At 36.0% G+C, this 26,240-nt stretch overlaps 1 long non-coding RNA gene across 1 annotated transcript in view; it reads left to right on the plus strand.

The window, feature by feature from the left end:
• LOC109493058 overlaps window positions 1-24,884 on the plus strand; it is a 202,608-nt gene extending 177,724 nt beyond the window's left edge. The window contains exon 5 of the long non-coding RNA XR_006588327.1: window positions 20,730-24,884. This is a non-coding gene — a long non-coding RNA (uncharacterized LOC109493058). The remainder of the gene's footprint in view (window positions 1-20,729) is intronic.
• Window positions 24,885-26,240: the final 1,356 nt, after the last annotated feature.

Genomic DNA, 26,240 nt, shown 5'->3' on the forward strand with positions numbered 1-26,240 from the left:
AAGTAGCATTTTCCTTGAGAATAAAGAGAGGATTTTTGTTTGCTTATGTCAGTCCTCTCTTGGGCACTATCTTAAACCATTCTAAATGAAACTCTCCTCTTTATGTTTTAAAGATCCTCACAAGAATTAATATTATAGATTTAAACTTACACACATTCGATCCTGTCATTAGAAATTCTCAGAGAAGATTATTTTTCTATCAACTCAGGATAAATAATGAGACAAATAAAATTTTGTCTTTATCATTTTTTTTTGCAGCAGATTTATTTTTCATTTAGCCCTTAGGGATTTCTGCTTTATGTATGGGCTCTTATTGGATGTGCTGATCTGGCAATACTCAATGCCATATATATATATATATATATATATATATATATATATATATATCCTTTTGAGGGCACTAAAGCAAAGTTTGAGGTCTCTAAGGTTTGGCATAAACCTTCAAGTAAAGCCAGTAGAGTGATTATTTCTCAGGCTTGGAGCTTTACTTTACTTTGATCACTGAAGATTTCTTTCTCTCCAGCTACTTTGGCAATTCTTTTAAACAGAAATACATTTATCAGCATTTTGGTTGTTTTGAATGGGAGAGTTGATTGGTGTATTTAGTACACCAATAGCTAGAAAACAAAGCCGGTATTCAACTTAATGTTCTTTACACTACTTCCATTCATATATTTGGCTAACACATTTTCTCTCATCTTCTGTTTGTTCATATTCCTTTGTCTTGGAATTCAAACCCATTCTTATTTTTTTCAGAAACTACCTTCACAATATTTTTCCTTTTCCTGTATCTTATATAACTGCACCCCAGTCATATACCACAAAATATTTGTAGTGAGCATTTGACTTTATAAAGAACTCTGAGGTACATTAACTATCTCAGTGGATCCTGTCTACACTGCTTTGAGTACCAGCATTGTTGCCCCATTATGGAGAAGATGAAGCCATGTATTAGACAGGACAAATGGGGCAACCAAGTTCATAGAGCAAAAATGTATAACATTTAGCAAGCTCCTGTATGCCAAATGTAACTCAGATGCTGTAAGTTTTCTTCCAAAACTTATTTGATTTTTAGTTGTTCTGTTGGACTTTAAGAGATGTATTTAACTTGAGCTTTTGAAAGAAATTTTTATAGAAAAAGAAGAAAGGATCTATCAATGTTTCCAGATAAGGAGACTATATGTCTCACAACTAGATCAATGAATAAAAAGTTGGGTTCTCACATTATTTTATGAAAAAACAAAAGGCAAAACTTGTCAAGACCTTCTGTCTGTTCTTTATGTATGATCTTATTATTTGACTCCTCAAGGAGGAAGTAGAAAAGAACCCTCACTCATTTACCTTCATAAACAAATTTCTATTTATCATAAAAATAACTTAAAACCTAGTAAAGATATTATTGAGAAAAAGAAAAGAATCATTTCACTATCTTCTTTTTATGCTTCCTGTTCTTGGTTGAGTTTGTATTAAATTAAATCTTTGATGTTAAGAATGATGGTTCTTTTTTCTTTTTTCTTTTTTACATATAAGTAAGGAAAACTTGTAGCTGTTTTAGTGCACAGTATCTAGACAAAGTTGTATGATGCCTCAGATACTGGCTTAGCTCCTGTGAAGTAGGTGCATTTATCTTTGGCCAAAGGATCCACCCATTTCCATTCTCCCTGTGACCCTCTTCTTATTATGCCACTCCATCCTGTCTGTACCAGCGGCTTGCTTTCAGCATCTTTTAAAATTAATATTTGTTAAGGCTTGATGATAAAGGCTCACTGAACAACTTTTGAAATATACTCCTCAATTGTCTGTCTGTAGCAGAAAACCTGAGGTGCCTGTTAAACTCGCCTATTTCTGGTCTACCCTACCCTTGGGCCTACTGAGTCAGATATTGTGAATATGGGGTTTCAAAACCTGTACTGTAGCATTTTCCCAGGTGACCATTATGTACCACAGAGTTTGAAAAGCACTGATTCAAATGCTTGCATTCCTTGACCTATTTCACCTTCCACTTAACATGTCCCCATCCATCCAAATCACATACACAGACAAACTCACTAAGAAATTTGCATTCCAATCAAGAGCATAAATGTCCAAAATGAATCATTAAAATAAGGGATTATTTGTGATTTGTTCTCAGGTACTTTGGGGAAAATTAAGGAATAGTTTTTCATTACAAGAAATACTCAGAATTCATGAAATTATATAATTGTCTATTCTTCCTACACATAAAATAAGCTCTGTGCCAAGAAGGCTTCTTAGCTCTTTACACTGTAGCTGCAGGTGAATGCAGTTAATCACATGTTGAAACTGAGGTTGTGTGCGGAGTTTAGAGGTGCCATGTGGAAGATTTTGGAAGCTCTCTTTACTGGTTTGTAATCTTTGTAATATTGTCAGATCTCAGGAAATCATAACGAAGAGGAATAATAAGGAAAATAAGGTTCAAATATAGTTGGATATATAACTCAAATATTATTTAAAGGCCTTAATAGCAGGGAGTCAGGAAGATGTAATAGGCAGAAATTTAAAAACAAAACAGATACTAGAGGGCAAAACAATATGGGGTGTTTAGAGTTTCTGGAAGCACCTTGAGGACTTCAATGGAGTTTTATCAGACAATCAGTGTGATAGAGGATGCATTTCAGTAACATTCAGAATGGCCATTTTGAAGACCATTTCTTGTACTCTTTAGGAAAATAAATTGTAACACTTCCTGAGTCCTTCAAGCATAGTTATTATCCAAGCATAATATACGAAGTACCTAATAAAGTAACACATACATGTAACTACACACAGATCAAGATACAGCACATCATCAACACAGTGGCTTCCTTTGTGCCCCTTCTGGTCATTATCCACACCACAGTTAATCACTACTCAGTTGACATAAACTTGTTTTATTTGTTTTTAAATTTAACTTGCTTAATGGACGGACTTATATATGAACATTTGCAGTTGACCTGTTGGCTCTACATTATGCTTGAAGATTCATTCATGTTCTTGCATACAACAGTAGTTCACTCTCTGAAATTGCACACTATGACATTTTATGAACATACAAATGCATTTTTATCCATTCTAGTGCAGATGAACATTTAAGCTTTTTTCAGTTTTCTGTTACACAGAATGTTCCTAGGAACATTGTTTTTGTATGTCTTCTGTTTCTCACATTAACGTATTCTGAGGGACTGGAATTGCTGGGTCAACGGTAAGAATGTTTTCACCTTTAGGAGACACTGAAAAAGTTGTTAAAATATCCTCACTTACCTTCCTATAAACAGTTCTGAGAGTTGCAGCTGCTCCAAATCCTCCTAATACTTTGAATCATGTTATTATTACTGTCATTATTTTGTCTCTTTTTGTCTCACTTTTAGTTATTCTTTTTTCTGGTATTTTTGTTTGTTTTCATTTGTATTGTATCATTTCTCTTTTTTTATTTTCTTTTCAAATTTTTATTTAAATTATGGTTAGTTAACATAGAGTGCAATATTAGTTTCAGGAGTAGAATTCAGTGATTCACCACTTACGTACAACATCCAGTGCTCAACATAACATGTGCCCTCCCCTCCTTAATAACCCATTACTCATCTAGCCCATCCCCACCCACTTCCCTCCATCAACTCTGTTTGTTCTCTATAGTTAAAAGTCTCATGATTTTTTTTCCTCTCTCTCTTTTCTCCCTCCCATATATTCATCTTTTTTTGTTTCTTAAATTCCACATATGAGTGAAGTCATATGGTATTTGTCTTTCTCAGACTGATTTATGTAGCTTAGCATAATATACTCTAGCTCCAATCATGTTGCAAATGGCAAGATTTCATTCCTTTTGATGGCTGAGTAATATTGCATTGTGTGTGTGTGTGTGTGTGTGTGTGTGTGTGTGTGTACACAGCAAACTTCCTTATTCTTCTTTATCCATTCATCAGTTGATGGACATTTGGGCTGTCCCCATAGTTTGGCGATTAAAAATAGAACTACCCTATAATCCAGCAATTGCACTACTAGGCATTTATTTACCCAAAGGATTCAAACATACAGATTCAAAGGTGGTACATACTCCCTGATGTTTACAGCATCATTATCAACAATAGCCAAAGTACACCATTACGTTCTAATATGCATTTTTCTAATGACTAGTGTTGTAGAACACCTTTCCACATTTGAATTTTCTTTTTTGTGAAGTGTCTGTTTAATCGTTTTGCCTCTTTTTCCATTAGTTTTCACTTTTAAAAATTATTATTGAGATGTAAGAGTTCTGTATATAATCTAGGTGTAAGCCCTTGGATATACATGTCATGCACGTAGAGCCCCTTGTAATTCCTTATGCATTTTAGAATCAGTTTGCCAATTTCACAAAAGGAAAATCTTTGGGATATAATTGAGATTCCATTGTATTTATATTTTTAATTACAGTGAATTGATACCTTTATATTTAGTCTTCCAATCCATGAAAACAGTGTTTCTCCAAGTGTTTAGGTGTTCTTACAACTTTCTTAATTTTATATTATAGTTTTTAGTGTAGAGGTTTTGTGTATTTTCCCTTAAGTTGTTTAATAGGTACTTGATTATTTTATTACTCTAAATTGTAACATCTCTTTAATTTTTTCCTATCTGATTTGTTGGTATATAATAATACATTGGTTTTGTATATTGTCTTTTATAAATTAATCTTGTTAAATGCATGTGTTAATTCTTAAAGTTTTAAAAGATTTTCTGCAAACTCTCTTTTTTGGTGGGTAAACCAACAAGTTTGTTTTTTTTTTTCCTTCCTTTCCACTTCTTATGCATCTGGTTTCATATTCTTGCTTATAGCACTAGCAATGACCCACAGTAGGTTGAATGAAAGTGGTGATACTGGGTATCTTTGTTTATTGACATTCACAGAGTAAAGCCTTTCAGTACTTCACCATTGGATTTAATGTTTGTTCTATATAATTTTTTTCTTTTCTTAATTTTTTTTAAATTTATTTTTGAGAGAGAGAGAGAGAGAGCAAGTGGGAGAAGGTCAGAGAGAGAGGGAGACAGAATCTGAAGTAGGCTCCAGGCTCGGAGCTGTTAGCACAGAGCCTAATGCGAGGCTTGAACCCATGAACCATGAGATCATGACCTGAGCTGAAGTCAACGCTTAACCGACAGAGCTATGCAGAAGCGCCTGTTCTAGACATTTTCTTGGTATTCTTTTTTAGATTAAGAAAAAATTCCTTCTTTTCTAGTTTTCTATATAATTATATGTGTTAATTTTTATACTTTTTATCTATTTATACAAACATCTTTTTTATGTTTTATATTAATGTGGTGAATTGCTTTGCATTTCTAGCTTACATATTTGCATTTGTTTTGCTCATATTTTATAAGTAAAATACAATATAATGATAATTGCTGACTTTCTAATTGACTCAATTTTATTATATGTACTTATTTATCTTGGTATTCCTAAGGTCTATTTTTATAGATATTAGGATTTACTGATAATATTATTAGCTTTCCTTAGCTTTATGTTTGCATTACTTCTGTCATTCTTTTATTTTCAAATTTCTTTTTCTTCATAGTTTAGAATTGTAAGCCATATGTAGTGGATTTATTTTTATAGCCAGTTTGCAATGTTTGTCATATATTTGTACATTAAGTGTAATTATGAATATATCTGAATTATGGTCACTATATCAATATTTGTTTCCATATGCCTAATTTATTTTGTTCCTTTTTCTTATGTTGCCTTAATATTTCATCCTATCCATTGCCTGATACCCCTGTTAAATTATAACTTAAATATTATGCCACTTTCTTTTTCTCTTAGTGGTTACCCTGGAGACAGGAACACACATCATTGACTTATTAGAGATTTACCACATCCTAAGTAATAGCTCACCATATAGACCTTTAGGTCCATTTATCTCTGCATTTTTCTATTGTTATTAGCTCTGTAAATTCAACAAATTTCAAGTTTGTATTTCAAATCCCAGAAAATATCGTTATTATTGTTTAAATGGTAAATATTTATTTATAATTACCCACAAATTACTTTTACTGGTTTTTCATTTCTTTCTATATTGCTTTACTTCCCTCAGGAATCTTGTTTCATCCATGTAAAGAAATTCCTTAGACAAGGTTTTTATTTTTGTTTAGATCTGTTCTCAGCAATTATTTTTCCCAATGATTTGCATTTTAATTTCATTTTTGAAACTTATTCTTACTAGGCATTGTATTCTGACTTGGTTATTTTCTTTCTATGTTTTAAAACTGGCATTCCAGTGTTTTCTGGATTCAAGTGTTTCTATTAAAGTATCAGCTGTCATGTTATGCTTTGAAGATAAATATTTATTTTATCTGGCTGATTTCTTAAACTTTTTAATTTATCTTTAAGTTTCCAGAAATTTCCTCTAATGTGCATAGGTGTATCATTCTTCCAACTCACTACTTGGTGACTATATAGATTCTTCATTCTTTGGCTTTATGTTTTTCACTAGTAGTGGGAAATTCTTGGCAAGTGTACCTTCAGATATTTCATCTGTCTCAAATATCTCTTCTGTTTCTTGAGTTTAAATTACTTACATTTTGACCTTTCTATGATGCTCTATATGTTTTTATCCGTTTGTAATTACTTTTTATAATACACTTTTTCTGGTTATTTTTGCTTCAAAAGGTACTGGTATTTTGTACTTACATGTCTTATTTTGGGATATTTTATTTTCTGCACTACACATTGTACTGTTAAGCTCATGTATTGAATTATTAATGGAAATTATTGATGTTTTAAATTATTGTATTTTCATTTGATCATTTTATAGATACCAGTTTTCTGATAAAATTTAATATTTTATGAAATCTATTTTTAAATACAGATAACATCATGTTTATTTTAAAGTTCATGTCTGAACACTAATATCTTCATCTTCCATTGGCCTAAATTTATTGACTATTTTTTTTTCACTTGAATTTTGATCATCTTATTTTCCTAGTGTGGCTGGCAAAATTTGTTTTTATACTGTACAATATAAGTGAAAAAGTACAGAGGGCCCAAATATCATTATCTTATGTCCAGAAATAATATATGTGAGATAGAAAATGTATGGTATACTGCTATTTCATCTGTGATTAACACCAACTAATATTTCTTCCATGGTTACAACTAAAATGTGGGTTTTTTTTTTTCAACGTTTATTTATTTTTGGGACAGAGAGAGACAGAGCATGAACGGGGGAGGGGCAGAGAGAGAGGGAGACACAGAATCGGAAACAGGCTCCAGGCTCTGAGCCATCAGCCCAGAGCCTGACGGGGGGCTCGAACTCACGGACTGCGAGATCGTGACCTGGCTGAAGTCGGATGCTTAACTGACTGCGCCACCCAGGCGCCCCTAAAATGTGGGTTTTTAAGAAGGATGGCTTCTATTTATTCATGACTTTAAACTAAAAAAAAAAAAAAGTCTACATAGACTTTTAGTCCCTTAGAAATTGCTTTTTTTTTTTTTTTGGATGTAACCATACCTATGTGCAACTGAAGAGTCAGCAAATTGCTCAAAGGAAGTTATGTGCAAAATGTTAAATTCATCTTTGAATGTTTGCTCTTCAGAATCTTAGCTCCTGAGTTTTGGATTATTTTGTTTCTTTTTCATACTTTCAAACAGTTATTCGTTGATTTTCATTTCTAGTTCTTGCTATGAGCATTCATCTAATAATAATTTATTCTTCATAGCAAAAGGAGGACATTGGTTTATGTGTATTTAAATTAATAACATCCACTGTATTTTTCTCCAGATAGCAACAACTATTTTCTATTATCAGAAGTTTATGAGCTTTGTTATATCCCTACTCACTTACCAACGTTTTGCAATGTAACTGGTGTTGTTATATCTAATCTTGGAAATGTTTTCTTGTTGTTGTTTTACTTTTTTCTTTGTTTTTATTTGTTTGTTTTTTGTTTGTTTGTTTTTTACTGATACATTTAAACATATGTTCATGTCCTCAATAATTTATGATTTTTTCTCCTCTATAAATTTCTCATTTCAAAATGATTTATATATACTCTGTCTTCAGGCTCTATTGTCTATTAGTCAAACACTTCATTTAAGTTATAATATCCTTAGCTTTCATTTGACTGATGGCTTCTTTCCTTTTTTGCTCTTAAGTGGCTGATTCTTGTTTGTTTTGGAAGATTTCAGCAACATCATCTTTGGCAAGGAACCTTCTTTGATATCTAGACAAAACATTTTTGGTAGAAAGAAGGTTGGTAGAATATACAGCTCTGTACAGGTTGTAACAGAGTAGGCCATATGGTACTAATTGCCACTACAGTGGACAAAAAGAGCAAAACCAGTTACCACTCACAAATTTTCTAAGAAAAATTCCCACAGTTTCTGTTAAGAGCCTTAATTTATGTAGTCTCAGACTCAAATGCCCAGTTTTGCAGAAAGGCAAATGCTGTGTTGTGATTATTATCCCCGACACTGGGGTAAAAATCTACTTCTCTCAGGAGGGCTACATCCCCTTACTGTAGTTAAGACATTCCTTGGCTGATGCCCCAGTTATTTTGAGGTTATCCCTGGTAATAGCTGCATAACAAAGGTAATTCACTGAAGTCCACTTAAGAGAATTACTGGTAAAAGAATAAAGCATTTATCGAAATCAATTCTCTCTGCCCCAAACCTCTCAATTATAACTGTAGCTGTTAAAGAAATTGCTGCGGCTGAATGAATAAAACAGATTTTAAACAGGGATCTCTGAAAGGCATTTAATTCCAATCACATGCTGATTACTGGAAAGACTCCCCACCACCTTCATTTTTTGGCACTTGAACTTTCATGTTAAGTTTGAATGTGGATGGAAAGCTACAAAGGCTGGAAATACAGAAAGTGGCAAGGTTTCCTGCAGTTAAATGGATAAATGTTCTCTCCCTAAGAGAAACTAGAGCTGTATGGTGACAAGAACAGTATCTTATACACATGTTTTGTCTATAGGAGGAGAATCAGTAGGTGCCCAGTAAATCACTCATGATGAATATGTAATTGAATTGAACTATTATTTTAATATATTTTCTGGGAAAATTTCCTGGATAGAGATCTACACAGAGAACTCAGAATAGGCCCTGCCCCCAAAGAACTGAAATTTAAATGGAATAATAAAATATAACTTTAAAAGTTAGTGTTCAATATAAAAATATACTTCCTAAGTATTAAGATACTACAAAAATTGAGATGTTCATCATTTATTGCCATAGGGAAATCTTCATGAAGGAAGTGAGGACTACAATGAAAGATACTTGACCCCTCATCAAATTCTGACCAATCTACTATTCTTCAGTACCCTATAACACATCAGTGAATTGTACAAATCTTCCTAGTTTCCCCTGTTCCTCAACCAAGGGTTGTGAAACACCCATTAGACTTTCAAGGACAAAGATGATGTCTGTCTGAAGAATGTTGGTCTTTAATGTAGATATTCTTGAATTTGAAGTGCATCCCTAACACTTATTTTACATCCTCAGACTGATTATTTAACACAGTGTTTGCTCAGGTACCTCATTTGTCAACTTGGAATGCCAATATAGGTCGGAACTTGCTTCATAAGTGTGCTGTGCATATTAAATTAAATAATTCATATTATTCACAGCCTGACTCATGGAGATAACTCTAAATACTATCCATCTTGATTATCATTTTCATATAATATTTTTAGTTATTTCTTTTTTAAAGTTTTTATTTAAATTTCAGTTAGTTAACATACAGTGCAATACTTGTTTCAGGTGTACAGTTTTGTGATTCAACACTTCCATACAACACTGAGTGCTCATCACAAGTGTACTTCCTAATCCCCATCACTTATTTCACCCATTTTCCCACCACCTCCCCACTGGTAACCATCAGTTTCTTCTCTGTAGTTAAGAGTCTATTTCTTGAGGGCACCTGGGTGGCTCAGTCGGTTAAGCATTTGACTTCGGCTTAGGTCATGATCTTACAGTTCGTGAGTTCAAGCCCCCCCATTGGGCTCTGTGCTGACAGCTCAGAGTCTAGAGCCTGCTTCAGATTCTGTGTTTTCCTTTCTTTCTGCCCCTCCCCCAGTTCATGCTCTGTCTGTCTCTCTCTCTCAAAAATAAATAAACATTAAAAATTTTTTGAAAAAAGAGCCTGTTTCTCGGTTTGCCTCTCTCTTTTTTTTCTCTTTTGTTCATTTGTTTGGTTTGCTAAATTCTACAGATGAGTGAAAGCATATGGTATTTGTCTTTCTCTCACTGATTTATTTTGCTGAGTGTAATACTCTCCAGCTCCATCCACGTCTTTGGAAATGGCAAGACTTCAGTCTTTCTTATGGTTAAGTAATATTCCATTGTGTATATATGCCACCTCTTTTTTATGCATTCATCAGTCATTGGACACTTGGACTGTTTACATAATTTGGCTATAATGTTGCTATAAACATTGGGGTGCATGCATCCCTTTGAATTAGTATTTTTTGTATTTTGGGGTAAATACCTGGTAGTGCAATTGCTAGTTCATAGGGTAGTTGTTATTTTTAATACTTCAGGAACCTCCATACTGTTTTCCAGAGTGGCTACACCAGTTTGCATTCCCACCAAGAGTGCAAGAGGGTTCCCCTTTCTCCACAGCTTCGACAACATCTGCTGTTTCTTGTGTTGTTGATTTTACCATTCTGGCAGGTGTGAGATGATATCTGATTGCAATTTTCTTTTGTATTTCCCTGATGATCAGTGATGTTGAGCATCACTTCATGTGTCTGTTTGCCATCTAGATATCTACTTTGGAAAAATGTTTATTCATGTCTTCTGCCCATCTTTTAAGTGGATTATTTGGGGGGGGGGTTGAATTGTATAAATTATTTATAGATGTTGGATACTAACCCTTTATCAGATACATCATTTGCAAATATCTTCTCCCATTCTGTAAGCTGCCTTTTAGTTTTGTTTAGTTTAGTTTTGTTTCCTTCATTTTGCAGAGGCTTTTTTTTAATAGTTCCAATAGTTTACTTTTGATTTTGTTTCCCTTGCCTCAAGAGACATATATAGAAAGAAGTTACTATAGCTGATGTCAAAGTAGTTACTACCTGTACTCTATTCAGGAACTTTTATGGTTTCAGCTCTCAACATTTAAGTTTTCAATCTATTTTGAATTTATTTTTGTGTTTGGTGTAAGAAAATGGTCCAGTTTCATCCTTTTGCATGTTGCTGTCTAGTTTTCCCAACACCATTTGTCAAAGAAACTGTCTTTTCCCCATTGAATTTTCTTTCTTACTTTCTCAAAGATTAATTGACCATATAGTTGTGGATTCATTTTTGGTTTCTCTACCCTATTCTATTGATCTATGTGTCTGTTTTTGTGCCAGTATCATACTGTTTTGACCACTACAGCTTTTTAATACAACTTGAAGTCCAGAACTGTGATGTCTCCAGCTTTCCTTTTTTTTCAAGGCATTTTCATATAATATTGTATTCCAATACCTACCATAGTATTTAGCCAGTAGAAGGACCTCAGTAAATGTATCATATATAAATTAATGTATGAAGTGACAAAGATTTGGCATCAGATAACAAAGTCACCCTGAGGAAAGCAAGAACCAAGGCATTAGCATCACTTTATCAGTTCCTGGGAGGCAAAATCAACATCTTATCTTAATTTTCTATACTTATTTTAGCATGTTTAGATAACACATGTAGGTGAACATATAAACTTAGGCAAAGCATTTGCTATTTTTAAAATGTTAACTCTTAGTTAATAAATGTGCAATAAATGATAAAATTAGCTTCCACTGCTTAAATTCCTATTATGTGCCTCATACTTCTGCTAAGTCTTTTAAATATATCTTCACTGCAACTTTTTAAGTAAAGTGCAGTAAATGAATTGAAAATTGTGCTAAAATATATAACCTAGGAAAAGATTATAAAAAGAGAGTCTACATAGATCTGCAGTCTATGAGACATCAAAGCTGGTACGTGTTAGATAGTTTACAGGCTGGTGATATAAGAATTAGATCTTCAGGTAGAATAATTCAAATAAAAATCTCAATCAGGTGAGAATTCTAAAAGGTTAAATTCAGGAAAGAAGAAAACGTCCTCCAGATATTCAAAGAGAAGTGTGTAAGTAATAAAAGTTGCACGAATCAGACAATTGGTAGAAGTTCAGGCATCTATGCCTAGTTTGGCAGGAAAAGCAGATGATCGAGGTGTGAAAAGCTTGTGTTCAGAGGTGAGAAATCTATTTTCTAAGCAGTGAGGCTACCAGTTAAAACTAAAGTCAGCATGAGGAACTTGATTTCTTTAGATTTCCAATAGGTTCTCAGTTACCTAGAATTCATTCTCAAAGACACTTTCTGAAGAAATTAAATACAGGACCTCAATCAAGTCACTGGGGAACTGGGTGAAAAGTTCAGAGCAAAATGAACAATTGGGCCAACTGAAGAAGAGGGAGAGATTTACATTTGTATTCTTCTTGGTCTAGACAGGAAGATGAAGGAGGTCCTGTGAAAGGTGTTGAGGCCTCCAGAAATAAGAACCAAAATGATTTTAATTGCACATATGGAAAATTTCTAGTTATAATTTTAGCACCTATATACTAATCACATGTTAATTCTGTCCATAGCACATCTACCTTACCAAAATTGATAAGTGAAAAAGATATGTATTCTAATATTTAATTATCAACTATCAAGCTTCATCATGAAATGACATGTCAATCTCAACTTTGCCATTAATATTTTGTAAAATTCTTTTTGTTTGTTTTGAGAGAGAGAGAACATGTGTGTGTGTGTGTGTGTGTGTGTGTGTGTGTGTGCGCAAGAGGGGGAAAGGGCAGACGAAGAGGGAGAGAAAGAATCTTAAGCAGACTCCATGCCCAGTGTGGAGCTGGATGCAGGGCTTCATCTCAGGACCATAAGATCATGACCTAAGCCAAAATCAAAAGTTGGATACTTAACCAACTGAGCTACCCAGGCACCCCAATATTTCTTGAAATTCTTAATATTATTGAGTACACATGATAAGAAGAGCATATACAATAAACAAGCTAAAACAAACAAACAAAAAACAAATAAAACAAACCAACATATTGAGCATCTAATAGGAAACCCAAGAATTTACCTTGATACTTCCACTTAGCTCTGTGATTTTAAACAAAGTTGTTTCTTGTTTGTTTTAGCTCTTTGGCCTTCTATTTCCTCATCTGTAGTAGCTAACCATTACATACTATTTAGAATATAATAGGCATTCTTCTCAAGGCTTTACACAATTTAATTTATTTTGTACTCCTCAAAGCCCTAGATATAAGTAACACTATTGTCCCCATTTTACAGTAGACAAAACTGAGACAGAGGATAAATTATTAGCCTAGATTGCATATCATTGGCAGAGCTGGTGACTGAGCCCAGCGGTAATCTTTACCATTCTCAGTTTTTACTTTATGCTTTATTTGTACATTTATTTATATCCACAGAGCTTACACAATTTTTAGCCTATGTTAGTTAGAGTAATCCAAGAAACAAATGTCAAGACAAGATTTATTGTGCAAGAATTTTATTAGGGATGCTTGCGTGAGAGAAAATGGGAGGGAGCCAAGAAAGGCTCTGAGGACTATAAAACTATGATACAAATCAGATCCCAAGTGAAGTTCAGAGGGAGTAAATATGGGGTGGAAGGATCCTAGACTGCTGTGTGAACCACAGAACGTGTGGCATAGACATTAGGGGAGCCCTAAGTTTCCCAGAAACAGGTCAGGCCTTAGTGTAGCCCCGCTGAAGTGTGGTCTCTTAGCAAATACAGACATAGACTCCAGAGTGAGGCTCTTGATCAGCTATACTCCTTAGAGTTGGAAGTCAGTGAGGGGAAGAGAATGAATTTTCGTGGCTGCCACATAGTTTAACGATACATCATTTTTTATTACCTTTAAATTATTTCCTATATATTAATCTTTTTAACTAAGACAGAAACACAGAAAATGGTAAACACATAGCAAGTGCTAAATATTTCTTGTTTTTTTTACATGAAAATACTTGAATATTTTTTAATGGAACGGACTATTTAAGATAATTTCCATGTAAATGACCATATTAGGACTATTTTATATTATTTCACATTACAACCTTTCATAGAATAGCAGAAAAGAAGAGAGGCTTCTACGCAAAAATTCTGTTTTCAAACTTTAAAGGATTCTTTTGATATCATAGAGAAATTAGCAATTATTTATCACTAAGTGTCATCTTCAACAAAGGAAAGGGCTAAGGTTAAATAAAAAAGGTTGCATGATTTTCACAGCACCACACTGTGAACTAGTTTTAAAGCTGAAACATGAACTTCATGTCTGGTTTTCCAGCCCAGAAATACACTATCATGCTGCCTCCTTCCATACCAGCTGTGTTACTTTATCTCTCATATATGAGATACTGATTTCTGGATTGAAATATATGCATCCCTCACACTTATGCTTTAGCAGAGCAATCAAGCTTGACATCGTTAACCATTAACCTTTCTGTTTGCCTGGTACAGGAGGTGAGAGAGGGTAGCAGGCAATGAGCCCTTAGGGTGCTGGAGCAATGCCAATGCAATTATGCTCCTCTGGCTCTCTGAGCTGGCAGCTGGGGCTGAGGTGGACAAGGAGGGTAGGTGAGGCATCCCTGGTCACCAAGATGCATGAAGACTTCAGTCATCTGCCAGTCAGCTAGGCCTGGCAACCTGAGAGCCTGTATAGCCGGTTCAGCCTGGGACCCTTTGGAGGGGAGGAAAGAAGGACTGAGTACTGGGAAGCCAATAGATGAGGGCTGCCTATCTGAGCCCCACGCAGAGAGCTGCCCTCCGCCTGTCACTCCTGATTACTGTGAGGAGTACTGTGTGCATGATTAAATAGTGATGGCAAGGCTGCCCCTTCCATAATCACATCTTCTGACCTCTTGACGGGGTGGCGGTGGTTGCAGATGGAGTCCCACAAACACATAACAAGCTTTTGCTTTTTTTTCATGTAATGTTATCTCTCATGGATATATAGTTTAATCATCTTTTTCCCCCATTATATAAAATTCAACTGAAATTTTGAGAGACTTCCGCTATAATTCCGTTTTCATATACTGAAACCAGTATCTCTGTTGTCAATACAGAGTCTGATGATAGATTCAAATCCAGGAAAATAGCAATATTTTCTGATTTCTGACCTATTTAGGATAATATTTTATTTATATATAATAAAGATGTGTGTATATATATATATATATGCACTTAACATGCATAAAACCGAAATGAGATATAAAAGCACAAATTATAGAAAAATGAAATAGAATATCATAAAGTATTAAGCTAAAGAAAGACTCAAAAATTATAGTAATAAGCAATAAGAACTAATGATAATGTTATAACAATAGTATTTGTCATTTGTATAAAGCTTAGGAATGTTATGGCCATTTCACTTAAGACTTTTCCTCACTAGAGCTTTTGGAGATGGGAACAAATTATTATTTCTACACTAAAGATCAACATGTTCTTAGAGTGAGATGGTTTTGTTCAATTTCATATAACTACAACATGGCAGAATTTGGAAAGAACTGTAATTGATTGACTCCTAATAATATATGTCATGGGCAATAACAGAATTATCGAATGGAGTTATCAGAATCTTTCATGTTGATGTTGGGAGTTGAGAAAGTAAGATCAATCAACAAATGCTTATAGACCACTTTTACTCTGGGTCCATTTCTGCATGGAGAGCACTGCAAGACCTAACATCAGAGAGAGAACATGCAGAGGGTCTCCAATTATTCTACACTGAGGTAACTCCCCAGGCGGGCACACCGAAGGGCCATTTTCCTAGAGGTAGCTGGTTGATTACTCTAACTTCCTTGAAGGACAGGTCACAAAGCTATTCCTTGACAATTGAAACTTCTAATAGAATATTTTAAAGGTAAAAAGTTTGAATTTCCCAGAATTCTTGTGAGATTCTAAATAAATCCCATGATATAATTAGAAAAGAAAAAAGAGAAAAAACACAGTGTATTCTTAAATGCTAGGTTTGTAGTTAGAACTCTTTGGTGCTATAGAAATCCAGATAATCCATTGTTTTATATTCAATAAATGCCTCCTATAAGAGATGTTACATTGATGTGGATCTGAAACAATAGGTAAAATTTAGATGAATAGGAAATAAAAGCACTTTAAAAAAGAAAGTTGTGTTCAGTGAGAATGGTTGGGTACCTTCTGTGTACCCAATAAAATTTTCTGCTGGGTTTGGGAAACTATTTAGATGAAAGAATTTTAGAGAAAGAGATCTGCTAAGGTAGTGAATCATCAATTCTCACTACCCAGATCAGAAATCCAAGTGTTTCATCCTTTAAAGTATTGTGTAGTAAGTTTGAGGACTTGACAAGGAATATCATGGTGATCTGACCTATCAATAGTTAGGACTAATAATCAACTCACCACCTCAGGGAGAATGACCTAAGAGGAGTGCACCCTGCCTGTGTGGGCAGTTACCTCAATAATACCCAATGGAGAGAGTAAACCTCAATATTAGGAGCATGCCTCTCCCATACTTTCATATTTCTGTACCTGATTATTTCTTCCAAAATAAAGCACAGACAGAAAACAAAAAAGGCAGGCTAGAATATTAGCCCCACTATTTAATACTAAAAATAAAAATTGTGTAATTGGCAAATATTTGTTTGAAGAATATCTCACTTTGCAGTGTTCACTCACCTGCCACTCCAGACTAGATGCTGAAAGTATTCTACACAGCCCTGTTCCTGGACTGTAGAAACTATAGTCTCCTTTTATACCCTGCAAAGAGTCTGATGAAAAAACTCTTCCGGAATGGCTTTTTTAGCTTATGGAAAAAGCTACTAGAGTAGCCAGCAGTGGCATAAGATCCAGTAATACTAGCTATTTACAGGATTTTAAACAAATTGAGATCTCTTTTGGTCTTAGTAAATGCTGGTGTTGGAGAAGTGATCTCTAAGGAATTTTCCATCTCTAATGCTTTATGATGTTACAGGAGAGATGTGAGTTACAAATGAATGAATGAATATAAAAGTTCTTCTTTTTTAAAATTTTTTTTTCAACGTTTATTTATTTATTTTTTTTTTTTGGGACAGAGAGAGACAGAGCATGAACGGGGGAGGGGCAGAGAGAGAGGGAGACACAGAATCGGAAACAGGCTCCAGGCTCTGAGCCATCAGCCCAGAGCCTGACGCGGGGCTCAAACTCACGGACCGCGAGATCGTGACCTGGCTGAAGTCGGACGCTTAACCGACTGCGCCACCCAGGCGCCCCTAAAAGTTCTTCTAATAGCAAAATATATTTAATAAATGAATGTTGTGAAAATCATTCCAGGAAGTTTACTCATAATATCCTGAAAGGAACAGCATCCTGGGAAAAGAATGACCACAAAACTGTTTGCTGATCATTTGCTCTTTGATCTCTCACATTGAACCTGCTTAGCCAGGCCCGTTGCCTATTTTGCTGCTTCTGCATTCCAAACATGGAGGATTAATCTCAATGCAAAGACCTTGTGCAGCTACAGGGCTCCATCTCCAAAGATACTAGGGCAGGAGCTTTTTGACAAATCACCTCCAGCCATGGAAATTACAGAGCCATTCTTAGACTGATTTGCTTTTTCAAGACAAAACTGGAAATTTGCGCATCCTGTTACAGGCACTGTGTCCCCATGCCACAACACATTCTACCTCCTTCTTTACTGTTTGTCTCTGTTTTGCCTGTTATTTCCATCAATACGGAGCAAGGCTAACAATGCAGGCATAGTGCCAGCTTCCATTGCTCCCTGATGGTCTGATGGGCTTGGTTATATGCACATGTTGAGGTGACATTTAAATGATGTTTGTGTGCTACACAGTCAGAAAAACATTTCCACACTGATTCCTTTGATCTCCTAAAAGCTAGCTCTCATAATACAAGAGGATTTTTTAATAGATATAAATAAATCCAGGTGGCTCCAGCCTACCCCATGGGGCCTCATGTAGCTCCACTGGCTTATCCAGGTTTGCCTTTCTCTCGATTTTAATGGTCACAATGATTACTTTTCAAATAGGCTTGAATTACAACTACACAATTTGAAACAAATAAACCCCCTTTATACTAAGATGGCAAAAGGTCAGTGTTTGAGTTAAAAAAAAAAAGGAAAGAAAGAAAGGGGGAATCACAGTTTCTCCCATCAGAAAAACTCATGGATTATTAGCAGCCCTGAGGCAAAACAAAAGATTGGTTTGACTTCAGTTTAAACCTGGTGCCAGCATCAAAATACAGATAGCACTCTTAAATATGGAGAACAAGCAGAGGGTTACTGGAGGGGTGTGGGAGGGGGGATGGGCTAAATGAGTAAGGGGCATTAAGGACTCTACTCCTGAAATCATTGTTGCACTATATGCTAACTAACTTGGATGTAAATTAAAAAAAATAAATTAAATAAAAATATAAAAAAATACAGATAGCAACAAGTAGTAAATAGTGGATGGCAAATTCATTTGAAGCAAATTGGAAGGGGAGGGCATAACTCAGGAGGGGATAACTCTCCAAAACTCAAAGACTTCACAAGGGAGGCATTTGACATGGAGAAAAAGAGCATTTTTAGCAGAGGAGAATCTATATGAGAAAAAAGAAGCAGACAACAGCATGGCATATTCTGAAAGTTGTGGCAAGAACATATGGTGGGGCATGTATTGGGTGAGGGGGTAAAATAAGGAAGAGGTAAAATAAACTAGTAGGGAATGTTTGGACCTCTGACTGAGAAATGGCAAAGACCTTAATTAAAGATGGCAGTGAGGAAAAAACAAAACAAAACATGGCAGTGAGGCTGCAGATGACAGAAGAGTGAAACGCCTATTTCTACACGAAAGGTAGGGTTAGGAAAGCTTGAGTTGCAAGTAACTATAAAAACTCTAGTTGGAGTTATTGAATGAAAAATAGGGCTAAAAATACAGGAGAAAAATGTGATTGGATAAAGTTAAGTTTTGTGTCCATTGCATCACATACACTCATCTGGCCTGGATATGGAATACCTAAGCAGTTGCTGGAAATATAGGGCAGGATGTGAGAAGGAGAAGGGCTGAAAACTTAATGACAAAAATACAGGGCCAAGAGCTTAAAATTTGTGTAGCTTGGAAAGAGTTGGGAAGTTCCAAGGATAGACAGATGAGGGAAGTGATGGGTGTGGTAGGAAACGAGTGGTCAAGAATCAGGGAGAAACAGGCATGTGCAGGACATGAAAATGGGGACAGGAGGATGTTTCACAGAGTGTGTACCTAACATTGTAAATATCACAAGGAATTCCAGAAGTGTGAGAAAGAGAGAAAGTTGATAGGTGTGGTAATTAGAGTATTAACAGTACAAATAGAAGAGCCATTTCACGAGAGAGATAGGAAAAAGCAAAATCCCAGAACAGTGGGTGAGAGATTGTGAACTAGAGATTGGAGTGTAACTCATCTTTAGAACCATTTCAAAGTGAAGAGAAGAGCAATAGGAGGATACCTTTGCAGTTTGAGGAGAAGAAGATGACAGGTGAGGAAAAGTAGAGGGTGAAAGGAAAATTTGAATATATCGCAAATGCCAATCCCAACCACCGAGCCTCCGATCATCTCTTTGTAGAAGTTTTGGAAGAGAACGTGTCTCAAGTATTCTAGGTTATCACCTTGGCTCCCATTTCTCAAGTTGTCCCTGTTAGCTGTTAGTAACCACCTAGAAGCTTTGTGTACAGTTCTCCTTGGTATAATGCTGCAGCTTCCACCCAGGCTTTAAAGAAGAGGACATGGTGCACTTTTCCACATGCCCACAGGCCAAATGGATGAGTAAGTCTCTATTAAGATGTTGCAGTAACTCAAGGGAAACAAGAGAGGAAATCAGAATCTAAGCTAATGGGAACAAGCAATATGACTGTTAAGAAAACTTGATGTTACATCTGAGTTGCTACATTCTCAATACAAATGGGACAGAAAAAAGAAAAGTTATGTAGAACATATGGCTTGTGATTGAATTTATATTCTAGAGCCAGAAAGAGAGTCAGGAATCAAGATGTTTGGCAAAAAGAAAGAGACAGACAGGTAAGTCTGGAACAAGCAGGTAGAAGGATTGATGTTGAATCAAGCAAATGGGTTAGTAGGAAAGGGTACAAAACCTCAGATAAGGGTACTGAACCAAATGAGGAAATAAGTAGCAATTATCAGTACCCAATACTTTTTCCTCTGCAGAACTGTAGTTAGGCAAAATCCCAGGGAATAATTTAAAGTTTAAATGGTGGACTCTCTGATGATACCTCAAGAAGCAAGTCACATACACCCATAGTACGTTAGAGAGAGCTGGTGTGGAGGCAAATACAGGCAAAGTGTCAATTCAAATTGCAGTGGATGAGCTTTGAGAACACCTCTCTGCATGTGAAGAGTAGTGACACAGATGTGACCAACTGGTGGGGCCTTTGTAATAATATCAGTTTTGATTGTTCCTGTTATATTTCATTATGATTTCCTCTCTACTGATCCACACAATAACAATGTTAGCAAAAGCAAGGGTAGAAATAATAATCACCATTTGTAAATGAGAAGAGGGTGAGCTAGCATATTAAAGTAATTATCTCAAGGTCTTTAAATTACTGGCTGAGTCAAAACTAGAACACTTGTGACTCCTTGTCTAGGGATTTTTTTTGGTGGTGCCCTATTTCTTTATAAATTTCAGTGATTAAAGCAAAATGATTGAGTAGCCTGATATGACAAATACAATTTTTTTCTTCTTTCTTGTCTCTCTTTTTTCCTCAGGTTAAAGGTATGACAGATTCAGAATTCTACATTCCAAGGTAAAAAGCAATTCCTTTTCTTCTGCCCTCCAAACTTCTTAATGAGAGGCTAATAGGATCAAGAAGGATTTGATAAAACTGAAACAAATCCCATGAGACTGAGATTTGTCTGCTTCTCCCTCCTCTGCTTCTCCTTGATCTGCAAACATTCCACACAGAAGGGCAGCAGCTAAGTCACATCTTCCTCTTGCTCAGATTCAGCCCTCCCCCTCTTTTTCTGAGGTCTTCCGTCATTTAGGAAATTAACTGAAATAATGAAACATTCCCTGTGAATAGTCCTGTAAATGCTACTAGTCTAGTCATTTAGAGCAATAGCTCTTCATCTCTGTAGGGGAAACAAGAAGTGAGTGGAGAGGGGTTTGAGGAGACAATAAAAATGACCAGCTAAATCTCAGATTTTTTTTTTAAATTACCAAAAAGAAAAGAAAAGAAAGATTAACTGTTTTCTCAATGGTGGAGCCTTCCAGGAGACCAAATAAGTCTTCTATAAACTGATTTGCCTTCCTGACTGTGATTTACCAGACTGACACCTAATTTGTTCTGAGCACAGTTGATGCCTCAGACACAATGGCGGATGACAGCCCACATAACCTCTCTTTCAGCTTTCATCTCATATATTCCATTTGAAGTTGAGTTCCGACAAGAGAGAGGCACAGAATTAATATTACCTTGGATCAGCTCAGTCTCCAGAGGGAGCAGCAAAAGCTTTTCTGGAAACAATAAACCCTTTAAACATGACAGGGGGAATGGGACCTTAGGAGGTCTCTGAAAGTATCCATTATTAAAGAAAAGAGGGGGGGGGATCCTCGTGGACGACTTTGATTTTTTTTTTCACAGCAAAAGCAGTGATGAACTGGTGCCAGTTTTACATACAAATTTAAAGATCTGGGATGGTTTATGCTAAAAATCTCTCTTTCCCCTGTCCCTTAACACAAGCAGTAGGGAGAAAGAATTCATTATGAATCAGGTTTGTTATGACATTGATACTCCCTTCTTGTTTAATCTTCACTAAAATAAAATAAAAATAAAAATCGATAACAACTTCAGCAATAAAATTCAGAGGTAAAATACATTATACATGATCACATATATAGAGTCAAATTTAATTATCCAAATGTACACATAAGGAGTATGTATGAGTCTCAAGAAACAGAGATTTTAATTGAAAGTTAACCATGTGAATTTCCATGAGATTCAAACAGGAAAAAAAATCACATACATATGCATATATACATATGTGTGTATTAATGGATTTATAGTTTAGAGTAGTGTGATAGTTCATTACAATTAAAAATAAGTGTATTTACTCGGCACTTAGTACAGATGGTCTGATATTTTTCAAAACATTTTTTGTTTAGTAATTTGTAATAGCTTCTCTATGATATTTAAGGAAATAAAAGAGGTAGCTTCAGTATAATATTGTTGAACCTGGAGCCAAAAATCCTACTTGTGCAAATTTTCTGGGCAACAATAGCATTGTCTATAAAATGGATATAATAATATTTATCTCAAAACATCTTAGGAGAATCAAGGGAGTCATTTATAGGAGTTGTTATAGATAACTAGTGCTGAGGCACACTGGAACTCAGATTTAGGATGATGGGTACATGGGGCTGAGCATGGGCTTGGTTGGGCTAAGAGGCAGAATGAAAAGGTCTTGAAGTCCAGCTTCCACATGGTGCTTATCAGTGCTATAAGAAGAAGGGCCAGTGTTGGTGTCTCACTAGAGCTGGGGAAACTGAGTATTTTAATTATCTATTGCAGTATAACACTTTACCTCAAAATGTTATGACTTAGATACACAGGCATTTATTATCTTACAATTTCTGTGGGTCAAGAATCCAAGCAAAATATAACTGCAAGCCTCTGACTCAGGATCTTTCACAGGCTGTAGTCAAGGTAATGGCCAGGACTACTCTCATCTCAAGGCTGGACTGGAAAGGATATGCCTCCAAGCTCTGTCACTTGGATGGTGGCAGGCCTCAGAACATCTTCGTCCAAGCTCATTTGGCTAACTGTGGATAAGCCTCAATAGACATAATTTCCTGCCTACACACAACATGGAAGCTTGCTTCTCCAAGAGTGGTGGCTCAGAGAAGTCAGTCTGTTTGTAACTTAATCTTCAAATTGATATCCATTACTTCTTATGTAGTCAGTTTGTTATTCATTAGGTCCAGCCTACACTCAAGGGAAGAAGGTTACAGAGGACCAAAAACAAACAAACAAACAAACAAACCAACCAAAAAACAAAAAGAGGGGCAAGGGTCCATGGGGCCATTTAAAGGCTGCTTACTACACTGGGTAACAATCAGAGGCTTGGAAGAACCTGATGGAGAGCACTCTGGAAACTCCTGAAAAGGTCAACTCTCAAAGAACAGGAAAGTAAATCATATAAGTTCAGGGGTTAGGACTTAAGTTCCCTGCCATCATGGCCCACAAAGGAAGGGAGATGTTTTAAGCACTTGGAAGTCAGAAGGAGCTTTTAATGATTTTAACATTTTCCAGCCTCCCTTTGTTACTAGAAGACTTGTTATTTTTGAGAATCTTATTTAACTCAGTTTTAAAAATTAGATAATGGAGATATGAATTCCCTAGTTGAAAGCTGAGGAGAAAGTCTGTGGTATGTCCAAATAGTTTGATACAACGCTAGACAGTGGGTTAAGCTAGGTCTGGAACCCAAGTGTCAGTGGGTTAAGCTAGGTCTGGAACCCACATGATTGCTAGCCTGCTTCCTTTTAAGGTTGCCACACCCTCCTTAATGTGAAAGACACATGACCATGCAGAGCAGACCATTCCATGGCATAAACATCTGTACTGGTGCTTGGGGTTTATTCATCAGGCACAGGGGATCCTGGCAGAGATGTTTTTAACATCTCACTATGGAACCCATGAGACAGGTCATTCAATACAGAGTTGCTCAAGAAGTGCTTTGCAATTTACCCTCACTTACTGGGTGCAAGGAACTGGAATACAACTGAATTCAGTCAAGTGCTCAAATACTGCACCCCGAGAATTTTTCTTTGAGGAGAAAGAAGCTGATTACAGTAAAATGAGCTGATGTTGGCAATTTTTCTCAAAAAAACACTTCCTGGCTATGACCTGAGGTTGGGACATACTAACTGAATTTCTTACACACTTAATTGATGTCCCTGAGGGATCACAAACTTACTCATTTATTCAAGGAAGATTCAGTGATATTAACCAGATAGGAATTAATGAGGCAAGAACATAGAACCACACATTTGAGAAAGTTTTCCACAGCCAAATGGGATTCAAGGTAATTGGGGTCTGGGGGTAGACCTGTTTCCCAGACTAAAGTAAAATAAGATGAAATCACCAGAGACTACCATAAAGGATGACCTATATGTGAAGAGCCAATCTCTTAAATATATTTAGTAGTTTTAATTTCTTCAGGTTAAAAGTAATACCATTAAGGATCTAAAATTCAGTTAAATTAAACTAACTGTAGTTTATTTTGTTAAGCCATGCCTTATTTTTTACAAAATATTTTTATATACATTATATCCAGCTAACTTCGGACATAGGCATTTGCCCATTACAAAAGCTTATTCGAACTTTTCCCAGGTGAACAACTTTGTCTAGATTTCTCTTGCTCATTACCATACTACCTAACCATACTTCTCCTGACACACACATACACACATGCTCTTCCCCTGGGCAACTCCTGCTTCCACTTCAGATCTCAGCTTAGCCCTTACTTCCTCTATAGTCATTCACATCCTGAACTGAACCTTAGAATCAACTTCAACTGGAAAGGCCATCCCCAGACCAATTATGTCAGGATCACTTGGAAAAGAGCCAAGCACCCATATATTTTTAAAGTTCCCCAGGAGATTTCAATGTACATTCAAGGTTGAAAACCACTGCTTCAGATCTATAAATCTGAGTAATAAACTAGAATTGAAAGGTTTTGCATTGGAGCAGGCCTGGTTTTAGTCAGACCCAGGCAAACCAGAACTTAAATGTATTCTATCTTGTGAAGTTCCCAGATCCATTTCCCTGGACTGTGAGTAGCTATTGAACAAGGACTACTATATGCCTTTTGTTTTTATTATTTTTAAAAAAATTTTTTTTTTCAATGTTTATTTATTTTTGGGACAGAGAGAGACAGAGCATGAACGGGGGAGGGGCAGAGAGAGAGGGAGACACAGAATCGGAAACAGGCTCCAGGCTCTGAGCCATCAGCCCAGAGCCTGACGTGGGGCTCGAACTCACAGACCGCGAGATCGTGACCTGGCTGAAGTCGGACGCTTAACCGACTGCGCCACCCAGGCGCCCCTGCCTTTTGTTTTTAATATCTCTATGGCATGTAGCTCCTCTGTTGGTGAGGATGTGGAGGAAAAGGGAACACTTGTATACTGTTGGTGAAAATGTAAATTGTTCTAGCCACTGTGAAAAACTAGCTGTACATCAGAATCTCTAGGGAAGCTTATGAAATACAGAAATTAGCTGGCCTGACTCCATACCTATGGAATCAGAGTTTGGGGATTCAGATAACTCTGATACTGTAGATTCAGGAGATTCATCTAAAATTTAGATGACATCAGTGTGAAGGGGCCTCGGAGTTCAATACTTTGAAAACTTAACTAAAGCATGAACCACGTACAAAACCCCCTGATAGATGCTTCAACATTTTCAGTGACATAATGTTCACCATTTTTCCTCAAGTTCACTTCCCTGTTAGACTACTGTGACATTAGCCCATTCTTGCCTATATTGTTTGAAAGGATATTTTTCTTTATAACAAATATTTATTAGACCTTGCTGTCATCTCTCAAAAGTATAATAAGTATGTGGTTACAGTAGTAAACATGATAAATTGCTTGGCCACAAGAAACTGAGGGGTGCAAATTAAGATAATATGTTAAGTATTACCAAAGGAGTTCCAAACAGGGTAATGACGCAGGCTTATATAATAGGTATATGTCAGACTCAGGCAAGTCCAGGAAGTTTTCCTAGAGTAACTGAGGACTAAGATGAGGTCTAGAGGGTTAATAAGAATCATCTAGGTGAAGCATGTGTGGCTAGAAGGGGAGAGGGCATAGCAGTAAATAAGGGTATTGCAGAACAGTATTTTAGGCAAATAGTTTCTACAGAGATTAAAGTGACCAACAATACTCATTTGCCCTGGACTTTCCTAGTTTTAGCAGTGAATGGTCCATAGTCCTGGATTAGTAGCCCTAGATGTTTAAGAGACATTACTGTGATGGGATGACCAAAATTCTTTTACCAAAAAGAAGACTGTTAATAAAGTTCATCACTGATGCTTAGCCTTCTGTGAACATGCAGAGGTTAGGGAAGGGCTCTAAAAAGCATGGAAAAGGTGATTAAAGAGACACTAGGATGATAATATGGACATATTTGGCCAATTTCACAATTTTTCTTGCATTATCTTGCTCATGCTTTCAAAATGACTGTGTGTATTGTCTTTAACACAAATGCCATAGATAGG

Source organism: Felis catus, chromosome D3 (assembly GCF_018350175.1).
Source record: "Felis catus isolate Fca126 chromosome D3, F.catus_Fca126_mat1.0, whole genome shotgun sequence".
Classification (NCBI taxonomy): domain Eukaryota; kingdom Metazoa; phylum Chordata; class Mammalia; order Carnivora; family Felidae; genus Felis; species Felis catus.